Below are 15,060 nucleotides of genomic sequence, written 5' to 3'. Positions count from 1 at the left end.
CATTCTGAGCGCGATCATTGCATTGATGTTATGTGAAAAAAACTAGGCTGAAGTGCATTTAATTTATCATGTTGTCCTTTTATTTTGATGCAAATAATAACCCTTTGTGTTCGTTTCTTTTTTCAATAAAGTACACAGAAGCTTAAAAGGAAAAGGCAGAAATGCTTCCCAAAAAGTGTCTGACTTAAAAATTGCCCATGATTGATTTGAAAAGTGATGTGATTGCTTTAGTAAATCTTTAACTTATAGGAAATGACGTCCTTGGCAGTCTTGGGAGCCAGGCTTTTCATTGTTAATAAAATAGTGCCATCTTTTGTCCAGTCACAAGATCGTTTTTTTCGTGGTTTAGGGAAGTCGTTCGTGTAAATCGTAGTTAAGGATGTCGTGGTTAACAGATTGGTCGTTGTTTAGGATTCCTTCTTCAGGTCAGTCGTTTTTCACGCTTCGTTGTTAAGGATGTTTCCTGCCTGCAAACACATGACGTACTCAAATGCTTCTGTCACAATTTTCCCAAATGCACACTGACTCACAGTGTGATTGTAGACAAATAACACTATCCTTTCTATTTACCAAAAAATAATTACTAGTCTGCAACAAGTGAGATGACTGCCACATCCCACGGAGCAGATCTACAAGAAAGTGCTTCAGCGTGGCACTGCAAACCCTTTAGCTGTGCCACGCTACTGCACTTTCAGAGCACTGGAATGTGACATATGTATAATGATATTTTGCATTCCTGTGGTCTCCCCTGATCTAGCGCAGAAACAGCTGCCATGCATCGGCGCAGGCACCCTTGCACCATGATGCAAGGATGCCTGCGCCATGGGGAGATTACTTTTCTGAATGAAAGGTCCCCTTCCTGCACAAAAGCAATCACTGCACGCATTTTCCTCTTTCAAAGTGTGCTGTAGAATATAGCACGCTTTGAAAGAGGAAAAAACAAGGACAAATGAAAACATTTCTTCTCGTTTCTCTTGCCTACGCCACCCCTATACTGACGCAGCAAATTGACGCATTTCCAGTTTTACGATTTCTCATAAATCTGGAAATGCATGGGAACACCTACAGCAACACCCATGTCACGCTCTTAACATGCAAAAAGTTGTGTGAACAAGGGCGATATTTACAAGCACAGGTTAAGTCACGGGGGGTCACTTTACCTGTGCTTGTAAATATCCCTTAGCAGGCTGTGCCACTGGTGCGTCACGCAAAGTGATACACTGGTGGCGCAAGGGGCTGGTAAATCTCACAATGTAATTTAGACAAGGAATACTACTACCTGGATTTTACCAGGAAAAACACGAATGTCTGACTAATTATCGACAGACACATTATCGATATACAAATATATCGCAACAAAAATATCGAAGGACAAAATATCGGGATGCTATCTTTAAAAAGGTAAGTACCAAAATATCGGAAAAAAAATATCGAATGTAAAATATATAGTTTTTTGTTAAATATCGTTATCTTTTAATTAAATAAAATTGTTATATTAACAAAATAATAATTATGAATGTAATAAACATGTTTAAAAATATATTATATTATAAAATATTAACAATTAATGTAAAAAATAATAATTATTAATAAATGTATAATACATAGTATATTTTTCATTCATAATAACTCTAAATGAATTATTTTAATAACTTATAAATATATAAAAATATAATATTATAAAAATAAATGTATATACATACAATATTAATATAAATTATAATTAATAACAACATAAAAGTACAAATAAAATACATACAATACATATATATAAATAATTTTATAAACATAAATTAATATTATGAATAACAATTAATAACTACATAAAATTAATAATAATAACATTATAAACATAGATAGCGTATGAGTACAAATTACTATTCCAACTCCAGAGAGCGCAACAGTAGGGAAAGTGTTGGATAGCGTAGGGTTTAAAATTACTATTCCCACTCCAGAGAGTGCAACAGTAGGGGAAGTGTTGGATAGCGTAGGAGTAAAATTTACTATTCCAACTCCAGAGAGTGCAACAGTAGGGAAAGTGTTGGATAGCGTTGGGGTAAAAATTACTATTCCTACTCCAGAGAGTGCAACAGTAGGGAAAGTGTTGGATAGCGTAGGGGTAAAAATTACTATTCCAACTCCAGAGAGTGCAACAGTAGGGAAAGTGTTGGATAGCGTAGGGTTAAAAATTAGTATTCCAACTCCAGAGAGTGCAACAGTAGGGAAAGTGTTGGATAGCGTAGGGGTAAAAATTACTATTCCCACTCCTGAGAGTGCAACAGTAGGGAAAGTGTTGGATAGCGTAGGGGTAAAAATTACTATTCCCACTCCAGAGAGTGCAACAGTAGGGAAAGTGTTGGATAGCGTAGGGGTAAAAATTACTATTCCCACTCCAAAGAGTGCAACAGTAGGGAAAGTGTTGGATAGCGTAAGGGTAATAATTACTATTCCCACTCCAGAGAGTGCAACAGTAGGGAAAGTGTTGGATAGCGTAAGGGTAAAAATTACTATTCCCACTCCAGAAAGGGCAACAGTAGGGAAAGTGTTGGATAGCGTAGGGTTAAAAATTTGTATTCCAACTCCAGAGAGTGCAACAGTAGGGAAAATGTTGGATAGCGTAGGGGTTAAAATTACTATTCCCACTCCAGAGAGTGCAACAGTAGGGAAAGTGTTGGATAGGGTAGGAGTTAAAGTAACATATTTATAAATAAAAAATAACATTTATTAATCAAAAAAATAAACTATTAAATAAATAATTACCAATTATTTAAAAATAATTACCAATTAATTAAAATTATTTAATAATTCCTACAAATTAATACTTAATTTAACATAATTAAATTACTTCCCACCCTATTCCCCTATAAACTCACAACCCACTACAGAACGTATTTATCAATTAATCAATATTTATCGATTAGTCAATTAATTAAAATTAATTACCAATTAATTTAAATTATTTTATAACTCCTACTAATTAATACTTAATTTAACATAATTAAATTACTTCCCACCCTATTCCTCTATAAACCCACAACCCGCTACATAACATATTTATCAATTAATCTATTAATTATAATTTATTACCAATTAATTAAAAGTAATTACCAATTAATTAAAATTAATTATTCATTCCTACTAATAATACTTATTTAAACATAATTAAATTACTTCCCACCCTATTCCCCTATAAACCCACAACCCGCTACATAACATATTTATCAATTAATCTATTAATTATAAATTAATTCCAATTAATTAAAATTATTTACCAATTAATTAAAATTAATTATTCATTCCTACTAATAATACTTATTTTAACATAATTAAATTACTTCCCACCCTATTCCCCTATAAACCCACAACCCGCTACTGAACTAAAATGCTAAATTTAATTATATTACATAAATAAATACTTAAAAACATATTATATACATTATAATATACAAAAACATTATTAGAAAATCGATATTAATAACATCGAAATTATTTACATCGATATTACTACACATCGATATATTTAACTTCGATATTACTGATATCGATATTAAATAGTGTCGAAATTACTTACCTTCGATATTGTGTTACATCGATATTTAAACTTCGATATAATTGTATATCGATATTTAAATTTCGATATTATGTCTGTGTACCAAAAACACATTAAATATATTAAAAACGAAAACCCCACATAAAACTCCTCAAAATTACTAATCTACCCTTCAAATTGATTTGTAGATTAAGAAGAATGTCAGTAACACACCAGATTTTCTTATACAGAATCTCTGTACTGCACTACTCAGCAAAACCAAATATATGGCAACGTTTCCCTCTCATTCTGCACACATATACATGTAAATATCAAATCATATTGCTTCCCACATTAATTCAAAATCTAACACACATTTCTATTTGTTACACATTTCAGTCTTTTCCAATTGACATAAGTTTGAACCCTACCCCCAATCTGCTTACTGCCTGTTACCAAGGTAACATTACATGGAACACTCAACTCGCCGCAAAGGTCACAAGTTCAGCACACAATGTTGCTAATCCAAACAGCAAGTGTGCTTGACTTTTCAAAATATTACCTTATCCTATGTAATGTTCAATTCAAACAGTTTTCTTAACCAATAAGAAATATACTTTTAAAAAACAGAAACATGCACCCTACTTTTCAGACTAGAATGCTTTTAAACAGCCAATCATTTCTATGCTTTTTTCAAAACTGCACCTTATCCGCCATTTTAGAAAAATCTTACTTTTCAAACTGCTTTTTCATTTACAGAGACCATCTGAGTGCGTCCAGACCTCCTTTCAAGATGCTTAGAGTGTGGATTGTGGGACACAGCTATATTTTCTGGAGCCAAAGGTACGCAGAAAATAGAGCCATTGACAAAGACCTAGGTTTGTCAAAGATAAAAACTAGAGGACAGAGCTCAGGGGGAGGAAATAACCAACCCTGATACCACTGGTGACCTGAGAACCATAGGGCAAGCAGAGTTGACTTGCCTAGGAGGCCCATGGAAGTATACAACTTAAATACAGACTATGATTACTTTTTTACATACAGGGTGCAATGAGCTTGTGCTTTCCACTTTTAATGATTGTTAGTTACATTACACTTACGGAGGGGTAATGGTTTTGACTGTTTCCTTCAATTTTAGGGGCTAAGGGGTAATGGTTTGGATTGTTTCCTTCAATTTTAGGGGCTTGAACCCCAATAACAAATAGATTAAGATCTGGTGTTCCCTGACCTCTCAAAAAAGATAAGACCCATCTCCAATACAAACACTGTTCCTTAGCTTTTCCCTTTCCAGCCCAAAACAAGCACAATGGATATGCCATCCTCTTTCATAAGTGCTTCATATTCACCGCCTTAAGACAAGAGCGCACTAGACATTATAGAAAGTTGATTTCCTCTGAGCATTCCTTGATTTGGGAGCATTTTCAAACAGTCTTAAATGGAAACTCCAAGAGAATCGTATTCTTGAGTTATGGAGGGTGGCACAGAGAGACTTCACCTATTTCAGAACCTACTATGTCTTACTCAGCAAAGGCCTAATGCTAGTGGGAGAAGTCAAGCTGCACCCTATTATAATATTACACAGAATATATGATGTTATCCCGCATGTCAATTTCAATTTATAAAGCTTTATTCTGAACATTAAAAAAACATGTCCATAAAAGCACATACAGTTACAGATACAAACATTTCATTAAACATTACACATTTCATCAAAGAAAACACATAATACATAATATCCAGAGGGGGATGGAATAAACATTTAAAATATTTAAAAACACATACTTTTCCTGGCGCTAATAGCTTTAAGCAAGAATGTGGCAGTAAAAAAGCAAATGTCCGGATGATTCAAATTAAAAATCAGTCTCATAGCGTCCGTAGTTGTTCTCACTCCAAATCTATTTAACATTGTCTTTAGGTAGAATTTCCGTAATTCCCTATACAGTTCGCATGTTAATAAAAAGTGCTTAGTGCTCTGTTCCGTTTTGTTATCACATTCACAGGGGCCAATAGGGCGCATTTTAATGTTAGGGCACGCAACGAGATAATGTACTATTCCCATTCTCATTCTTGTTAGTACAAACGGGTGCGAAACTCTAGTGACCTGTGACAAATACGGATGAAAACCAATAAAATCGTTCATGCTATTGTACAGTACACATGTGGGTAATTTAGAATCCTCCAAAAGATGCCTTTCATTACAATAATTCAAGAAAATTGTTTTCATATTTGATTTAGAGATATCCAAGACACTGTAAGGATCAATAATCACATTGGTCCCAAAAATCTTTTGGAAACATTCAATAATGTATTTAATCCAAGGGATCTTTAAGTACTGGTCTAATGAGAGACAGTCCTCAATAATTGCTCTATTCAATGAGGTACCATCACTGAGCCAAATGGAGCGCCACAATAGTAGGGGTCTTAACATAATCATATCACTGAGGGCTTGAATCCCTGTTTCCTTATGAACCAAGGAGTTGGAGGTAGACTTGGGTAAATACAGGAGCCTTTTCAGGAAGATATTCTCCTCTACCTGAAGGCTCCTCGCTGGTGACACACCCCAAACACCAGCCCCGTAAAGGGACGCAGAAAGACATCTGGATTGATAGATTTTTAACATGTCTTTAATACGTCTATTCCCCAGCTTCTTGGCAAATAGAAAGACCCCGTTAGCACTCCTAATCATCTTTGTTCTGACAACATTATGTTCGGTGGCCCAGCTCCTATTGTTGGAAAAAGTAATTCCCAAATAGCAAAAATTATCAACTTTTTTGACCAATTCACCATCAATAAAATATTGGGTTTTACTTTTCATTTTGGCTCTTCCGGGCCCACACTCCATCACATATGTTTTTGATTTATTAATCACCAGTTTCCTGCTTTTGATGAACCGTACAAAACGGTCCATCAGCCGTTGAAGACCCAAGGGAGTCCTAGACAGTAACACTGCGTCATCCGCATAAAGTAATACAGGTATGCTAAGATTATTAACTCTAGGGGCATCCGCCGTGACTGTCTGCAAGACAGAATCTACCTCGTTTATGAAGAGGGTGAAAAGCAGGGGTGCTAAAACACACCCCTGTCTGATCCCCCTTCCGATCCCAAATTTAGTCGTACACTCCCCATTAGGTCCATAACGGACACTGGTGCTAAGCTTTTCGTATAGGCGGGCGAGGAAGTATATTATACCTTCAGGTGCCCCCATTTCTAATAATTTGACTCATAATATAGCGTGGTCTACCAGATCAAATGCGCTGCTTAAGTCAGCGAAACATAAATAAAGCGACCCTTTTTTGGCCTGGGTATATTTCCCTACCAAAAGCTCTAGATTCAGGCACTGTTCAATGGTGCCACAGCCTTTTCTAAATCCAAACTGGCAATTACTTAAGATCTCATTGCTTTCTGCCCATTCCTCTAGTCTTACTAGAAGGACCCTACTCATAATTTTGACAGATGAGTCCAGTAAGGATATTGGTCGGTAGTTTTTGGCATCGCCCCGGTCACCTTTCTTGTAAATAGGGACGATTATTGATTCCTCCCAAGTAAACGGTATTTTACAACAAATGGCTGCATTAAAGATTTTGGTCAGCAATGGACCCCAAATCTCCGGTACAGTCTTCTACACGTCTATGGGGACACCACACCATCCGGCCCCTGGGCCTTCCCTCCTTTACTGGTTCTTATACTAGCCATGACCTCATCTATAGTGATATCTAAGGCTATGATGGGCCAGCCTTCTCCATGGGAAACTGTTATATTACTTGAATCAAAAATAATGGAGAAATGTTGGATCCAAGATTCCATACTCACATTTGATGTGAGTTCTGGTGCCTTTTCATCTTTTAGGAATGGACTATTCACCGTGGACCAAAACAGGGTACAGTTTTTCATATCCGCTGCTTGACTAAGGTTGTCCCACGCTTCCTGCTGTAACTCAGCTTTTCTACGTTTAAGGATCAAATTATAACCCTGCCTAAGTTGACTCACCAGACTCTTATCCCTTGGTTTAGCTGCTAAAGCCTCTTTAAGATCCCTCTGGGCAATAGAGCAAGCATGATCAAACCATCCCCTTTTACACCTATTCTTGTGCCCAGCCTCTTTGGTAAACTTCTTGTTAATGGTTGAATTGATTCTATTAAAGTAGTCAATACTGGCGGCCGAGGTTTCATCCTGTTCTAAAATTGCCGTGATTTCCATCAGACAACTAGAAATGATGTATTCAGATGTTATATCCGCTTTTCCCCCCTTCCACCTTAGTCTATACCCATTCTGTCTATGGGGTTCAATATTAACAATATTACCCTGTTCATGTACATAGATATTGTTCCAGAAAGTTAATTCAGTAATCAAACAGTTATGATCACTTGACATAATATCAATCACCTTGGGCATTGGGCATAACGGAGCAAGGGTTGAAGACATGCAGATAAAATCAATAATAGTGTTAGCGCCCCTTCCTATAAAAGTCGGGATATTTTCGCCCACATCATTTTTGGCATTTTCCATAATTTCCATATCATGCTGTATCAAAAAGTTATTCAGGGTTTCCCCATAGGTGTAATGGGGAAAATGGACATCAGCATCTCCCAGACGGTTATACACACCGCATAACTTCTGAGAAGATAGTGGGCAAACAGAAACATTAAAATCCCCCACAAAAATAAATTCAAATAGGCCATTAAAATTCTTCACAAGATTATACAGTGTCCTATCTAATTCATTAATTGTAACATGTCTAGTGCCATCAAATATATTATTGTAGAAATTAATCAAAAGTATATTTCTACCAGCTTTTTGTGTTAGCCACAGAATTTGAGAATGAGCCCCCACTTTTACATACTTTTTCACTGAGATGGGTAATTTAACTGAAATCAACACCAGCAACCCTCCTTTAGCTCTACCATGGGTTGAAGCCAAGGCTGGGAGTTCATAGGATACAAAACCATCGATGCCTTTAAAATTTTTGCACCAGGTTTCCTGAAGGCAAAGAATATCAAATAAATGCACGAAATCCTTCCATCCTAACGTATCCTCCTTGGCCACTAGTCCTGCAATATTCCAGCTGACGATATGACAAGTTACCTTTTCTCTCTCATGACTTACAATAAGCTGTTCATCACTAAATATGGGCATGTTATTCCCTATGTTAAAAAGCTCTATATTATACATTGAATTTGAGACTTCTCCCCCTATCGGTGTACAGTCTAGGCACACATCATTATCCAATTCATCTACAGATATAATTACTTCTTCAATGTTATTACTATTTACAGAGTCCCATAAAGGGTCCATCTCATGTCAGTCATTTTGGTCTAAGTAGCTCAGGGACTGATACCTGTTCTGAGTTGGAACTTGATAGACCACCCCACTATCAAACAAAGGAGTACTACCAAAGGTTACAAATGGGTTGGGGGTATGTGTTAAAGAATTATTCCCGCCTGACATAGGATTCACCATATGCATCGGCGGGGTGAATAAACCATTTTGTATACCGGGGCAAAAGTTAGACAACGCAGGTCTGTTTCCAAAAGGCGGATAAGTAAAATTACTCGTTGCCCTCTCCTTACAATTAGCAGGAGGTTGCCTGCTTAGATGATTATAAAAATAGCCCAGTGGTCTAGCAACTACTTCTGTCTCTGCCTGTGTGATTGCGGCTGCTCTAAGCAGAACAGTCGCAACGTGTTGTGGGTGCTTAAAATTAATGATCACACAATCCCCCCCACATGCTTTTTTAGTGTTACCGATCCAATTGACTCTTCTGATAGAGATCATTTGATCAGAGTAGCCAACTGGGTAACCACAATGGCGGTTTAACCAGGAAATTGTTTTATTCCTCAAAGATTCCGCCGTCTCCTGATCGTTAGGGAGCTGGGTTAAGATCGGGACATTAGTTAAAACCACAACATAGGGTACACAATCAGGTGGGAGATCAACTGGACGCCTGCATATCCGTATGGGTACCCCATTAGTTCCCCCTGTGACAGCTGGTGGAGCTAAGACCGCTGGTGCTGAGGCTGTCCTAGGGGTTGGTAATGTAGGTCTATTGCACTGTGAAGTACCCGACATAGTGCTTGTCGCCCCTGCATTTGATTGCTTTGAAGGTCTACCTGCCTCCTGGGCCTCCTGGGTCATAGTAAGTGACGGTACAGGTAGCTCTTTAGATGGTTGTTTCCTGGTGTTAGTGGGGGGGCACTAATTGTGGATAGGGGCTGCACCCTATCTATTGTAGGGACAGTAGCTGTGCACGCTGGTTTTTTAATATCTGATATAGACTTTTCCAATTTATCAGCATGCTGGTCCACCACGCCCCTCAGCCTAACTACTTCCGCCTGTAGATCTCCTATTTTGGTTAACAGGGGCTCTACCACCATATTAAATTTACTGTAGATAGTACTCAGTAATAGATCAATTTGATCGGGCTTAATGGAAACAAATTTATCATTTACCGAAGACCCTATTTCCTCAGTATTCTCCATGTGAGTGGTATTTTTTTTATTCTTTCTAGTGGGGTGATTACCTCGCTTAGGAGCCGATTTCCTACAGGCTCGCATAAACTTGGTAGCCCTAACAGATTGCCGAGGAGTACCCCCAGAATTATCACATGGGTCGTCTTCCCCCCCTATCAAATTGTCTGTAGCCGTGGTTAAATCAACATTGTCACCAGTATTATCATGCTCCGCTACAATGTCAGTCTCCTTGGCGATGTTATCTGTGTTATTATAATTATGTACATCCGCAGACTGAGTCATTAGGAGGTCTGGAACAGTACTTTTTCCCAGTGATTTCCTTCTGTCACTGTTAATTCTGGAGACCACTTTCAGTAAATAGTTATCCGGTAGAGTACTTTGGACTGACATTTTGGGGTTCATCAGGGGTCTCAATGATTAGTTTTTTAAAACAAGGGGAACAAAGTTGTTTCCACGATTAATCACCTACATGTACTCACAGTTCAAACCAAAGGGGGGTGGCCCAGTCCGGCCTCTTCTGGCCCCTGATGGCCACAGACGGCCCCGCCCTTGTCCCGGGCTTCTCCCGGTCGCTCCCGCACGCGACTCGCGGGGCGAGAGGGGGTGTCAGCCTTTTACAGGCGCCTCCGGGCGCTCTCTGCACGTCATGAGCGCGCTGCCGCCCCACTGGCTGCTGGGGATTGTGGATCGCCTGCTCCCGGCGTCTCCCGGTGTCTGGTCAGCTACCGCCGTTCACCTCACGGCTCCGCCCGATGGCGGCACAACAGACAAGTCTCTGGTGTTCCCCCCTGGGCTCCCGGGGGGTCAGCCTTTTACAGGCGCCTCCGGGCGCTCTCTGCGCGTCACGAGCGCGCTGCCGCCCCACTGGCTGCTGGGGATTGTGGTTCGCCTGCTCCCGGCGTCTCCCGGTGTCTGGTCAGCTACCGCCCTTCACCTCACGGCTCCGCCCGATGGCGGCACAACAGGCAAGTCTCTGGTGTATCCCGCATGTCAACACCACGCATACCATCACAACTCATTTGTAACAACGCAAGTGCTGTTATAATGCCTTTCCATCACAACGCATACTTTTACACCGCATATCCCTTTACCACGCATACCATTACAACGTAAAGGCATATACTTTGTAAAAGTGGTTAATGTAAGTGTATATATATATATATACAAAACACAGGTAGTCCCAATTGAGTCGCACACGAGGCAGCAGAGAAAGGTTACCAGCCTTTTAATGTCAGGTATGGAAGTACACGAGTGGCAGGCTACAATGTACAGCTTCCCCTTTGAGCCTGACGCGTTTCAAGTTTCCTCTTCTTCAGAGGCTGCCGGGAAAGTTCGTGCAGTGCAGGCTCAAAGGGGAAGCTGTACATTGTAGCCTGCCACTCGTGTACTTCCATACCTGACATTAAAAGGCTGGTAACCTTTCTCTGCTGCCTCGTGTGCGACTCAATTGGGACTAACTGTGTTTTGAATCTAATGGCGGACGCCCATCCGCCGAGTACCGCACCAACCTGCAATTCTGAAGGGGCCACGAGGATGGATCTACCTCCTATGTGGAGCAACAGGGCAGGATTGAGGAAGTACACTGTGGCGGGGGCTCACTTTAGGGCTCCATCGACCACAGCTATTAGTGCTCCATAATCAAGGGAGAATACTTGGGCACTACATATCCCACAATTCCTGTATATCGCCTGGAGGCGTGACTAAGTATTTAATTGTGGGACTGCCTGCCCGCCACTGCACGAACTTTCCCGGCAGCCTCTGAAGAAGAGGAAACTTGAAACGCGTCAGGCTCAAAGGGGAAGCTGTACACTGTAGCCTGCCACTCGTGTACTTCCATACCTCACATTAAAAGGCTGGTAATTTTTCTCTGCTGCCTCGTGTGCGACTCAATTGGGACTACCTGTGTTTTGAATATATATATATATATATATATATATATATATATATATATATATATATATATATATATATATATATATATATATATATATATATATATATATTACCTACTGGCGGTCGCCAGTAGGTAGTTATAGTTAGGATTTTTTTCAATGTTAAATCTCAAAATTCTATTTGGAATAACTTTGGCGCCGGTTGACGAATCTGACTGAAAATGTCCTCAAAAATGGCCTCGCGGCGTTCCGGTCCTTCCCTGAAAGTTTGGGGGGGATTCGTCAAGCGGGGGCTGAGATAAAAGGGGGGTCCCAAGATGCGTTTTCCCCATGTTAATTTCCATGGGGCGGTCGATTTCACTTTTAGCCCGAACGGCTGAATGGATTTCAACCAAATTTGGCAAAATTGTAGGGACTGGTAGCCCGATGTGCCTTTGCTATGTCTCAAGATATGTGCACCAGTGGATTTTGAGTAATTTAGGTTAAAAAAAAATATATATATCTAGAGGCGCACCCCGGTACGCGCACCGGGGAGCGCATCGGGCGCGCCACGCGACTTGCGCGCAGAAAGCTGATTGGCTCTCGGGTGTCTGTAAACATTCGAAACAGTCCGGAGCGGCCGCCATCTTGTGTCTCGGTAAAATCGAGATACACGAGGTGGCAAAAACAAAGGGGGGAATTGACCATAAGGGGGTAGGGTAGATCCCCCCTGACCCCGTAGGTTTGATGTGGGGGCCATAAAAGGGCCTGCGGGGTCAAAAAAATATTATTATTTTTTTTATTTTCCTGGGGGGAGCGCCCGGTACGCACACCGGGGAGCGCACAGTAAGCGTACTATGGGGAAAAAAGAATCAGTTTTTTAAATTGTATGTTTATTAATTGTTCTTTTTGTTGTTTTTCTTTTTTTTTATTTAAGTACCAACATGTAGGTACCAATGCAGAGTCTATTATTTAATATACACTGTTTCCTTTGTAGATATCGTGCATGTTGTTACAGAAGTTATTGTGGTATATGGAATTCATAGCGTAGTCTGTCAGGAAAGCAGAAACAATATGGAGGCAGGAGATGATAAAGAGATGTTAAATACACATTAGAGATAATATAGTGGGAGAAAGGAAGTAACTATGAGCAAACTTATTATGTAACACAAAAAAGTTGCATAGTATATTTTAAGTCTGACTTTACAACATAATCAATTTGGTACTAGTTTAAGAAATACATATAAAAATGAATAATGTCTCAAACAATTTTTGAATTATTAAATATAAATTTATTTTTCAGATTCCTTTTCCAAATTTAACAGAATTTCTAATATTTGATTGTCAGAAATGTCCTCATTTTGAATCAGGAAATCTACTGATTGTACACATTGAAGTAGTTCATAGTCCCGTGATTCATCCATGAATTCTGAGTCATTGAGTTCAATAACTTTATTATTGTTGCTCTCCAGAACAATTTTGTTGGAATTTTTTTGCTCTCCTTCCATTTTTGTGCTGTAATTTGCATTTAAAAAAAAATATATCAGTAGAGATAGGGCACTGTTGGGTTTAAGTTCAGACAGGTACTTTGGTTTTTTTAATAGTGATTTTATCTTTGGGCAGTGTATGGTATCAGACTGGAAGTAGAAATATAAAAAAGTGTATATGATAAAGCTTAAGTAAATTCATAATTATACAAGACAAGCCTAACTCCATCCATAACTGTAACAGAGAAGTCTATCTTATTCTATAACTATTACAGAGGGATAGTATATAACTATCAGAATTTTTTTTCCAAATTATTTTAAAGTGTACAACATACTTCAGTTTTTAAAATAACATCTTACCTTTCAAAAAGAAGTTTAAGTTGTCAGTGAAAATGCTCTTGAAATGTACTTCAGGAAGTAGTAGTCAAAATGGCTGTGTTTCTCTCTCTTTCTTTATATATATTCAGGTACATAACCAATCAAATGTCATGAAATAATATTAGATAATGAAAGTAACATTTTAATTGGTTGACAAATCTAACACTTCATATGTGTTTTTGTCATGCAATTTACCTCAGGGTATTTAGTCAGGCCTACAGCATAATTGTCTCAATGGAATTCCATCAAATTTGGGTAAATGGTAGGGACTGCTATGTAGTAGGGGCTATTCTATATTTGGTGTAAGTGTCTCCAGTGGTTTTTCTGTAAATTACTTTCCCACCTTTTTTTAGGGAGCGCTTACCGGTGCGCGCCCCGGTACGCGCACCGGCAGCGTTACGGGAGTCCGCCATTTTGTGTTTCGGTACTATTGAGACACAAGATGGAGGACAAACAACGTTGGGAATGGGTAGAAGGGGGCACGGTAGACAGCCCCTGACCCCCTAGGTTTTCTGAAGGGGGTTTAGGAGGCTCATAAAGGCTAAAAAAAAAAAAATGAATTTTTCGCGGGGGAAGCGCCCGGTACGCGCACCGGGGAGCGTACCGGGAAGCGTACTTTGGTGAAAAATAGTGAAAAAAGTTAGAAAAAGATAAACGTTTTGAATGATCAGAGGTAGGGTAGCTCTGAAAAGAGCTTTTGGATTCTGTGGCTGATTTAGGTACCTATAAGTAGGTTCCAATGCACAGTCTTAAATTCAGGAGGAAAATTCTATTCCCCTCATCTGAGAAGTGCACACCATCTCCTCTGTAGATGTCTTGCATGTTGTAACGCAAGTTATTATTGTATATTGAACCCATTCCACAGTCTCTCATGTAAGCAGAAACAGATTTATTCACATGTTTCCGTGCTTTCTCAAATTGTGGACAAAATTGGTTGGACCAGTTCCATTTCTGCCTTTGGCATATATTGGAATATACCAAGGCAGTTTGTGGAATAAGTGTCATCAATTGATCAAAGGTGTCCTTTAAAAGCATTTCCAGACCAACCCCAGTCATAGTGCCCAAATCATTTCCACCACAGTGCACTATTAAGAGGTCAGGGTTTGGCAGATGCAAAAAGGTTTTCACCAATGGTATCAATTGATGACATCTCAATCCTCTCTGGCCAATCCACTTGATTTCTACATTTGATAAATCAAGGTTGTGATAATTTCTGCTTGCTGCATACCTTTGAGCCCAGTGGATGTAGCTATGTCCAATAATCCATACAGAATACATGATGTGAGAAGGTTCTGGTGCAGTCAGATGAAGTGTGGGAATGTAATGGC

This window comes from Lissotriton vulgaris, unplaced genomic scaffold, assembly GCF_964263255.1.
Source record: "Lissotriton vulgaris unplaced genomic scaffold, aLisVul1.2 SCAFFOLD_905, whole genome shotgun sequence".
Lineage (NCBI taxonomy): Eukaryota > Metazoa > Chordata > Amphibia > Caudata > Salamandridae > Lissotriton > Lissotriton vulgaris.
The sequence above is the reverse complement of the archived record's forward strand: the minus strand, read 5'-3'. Positions refer to the sequence as shown.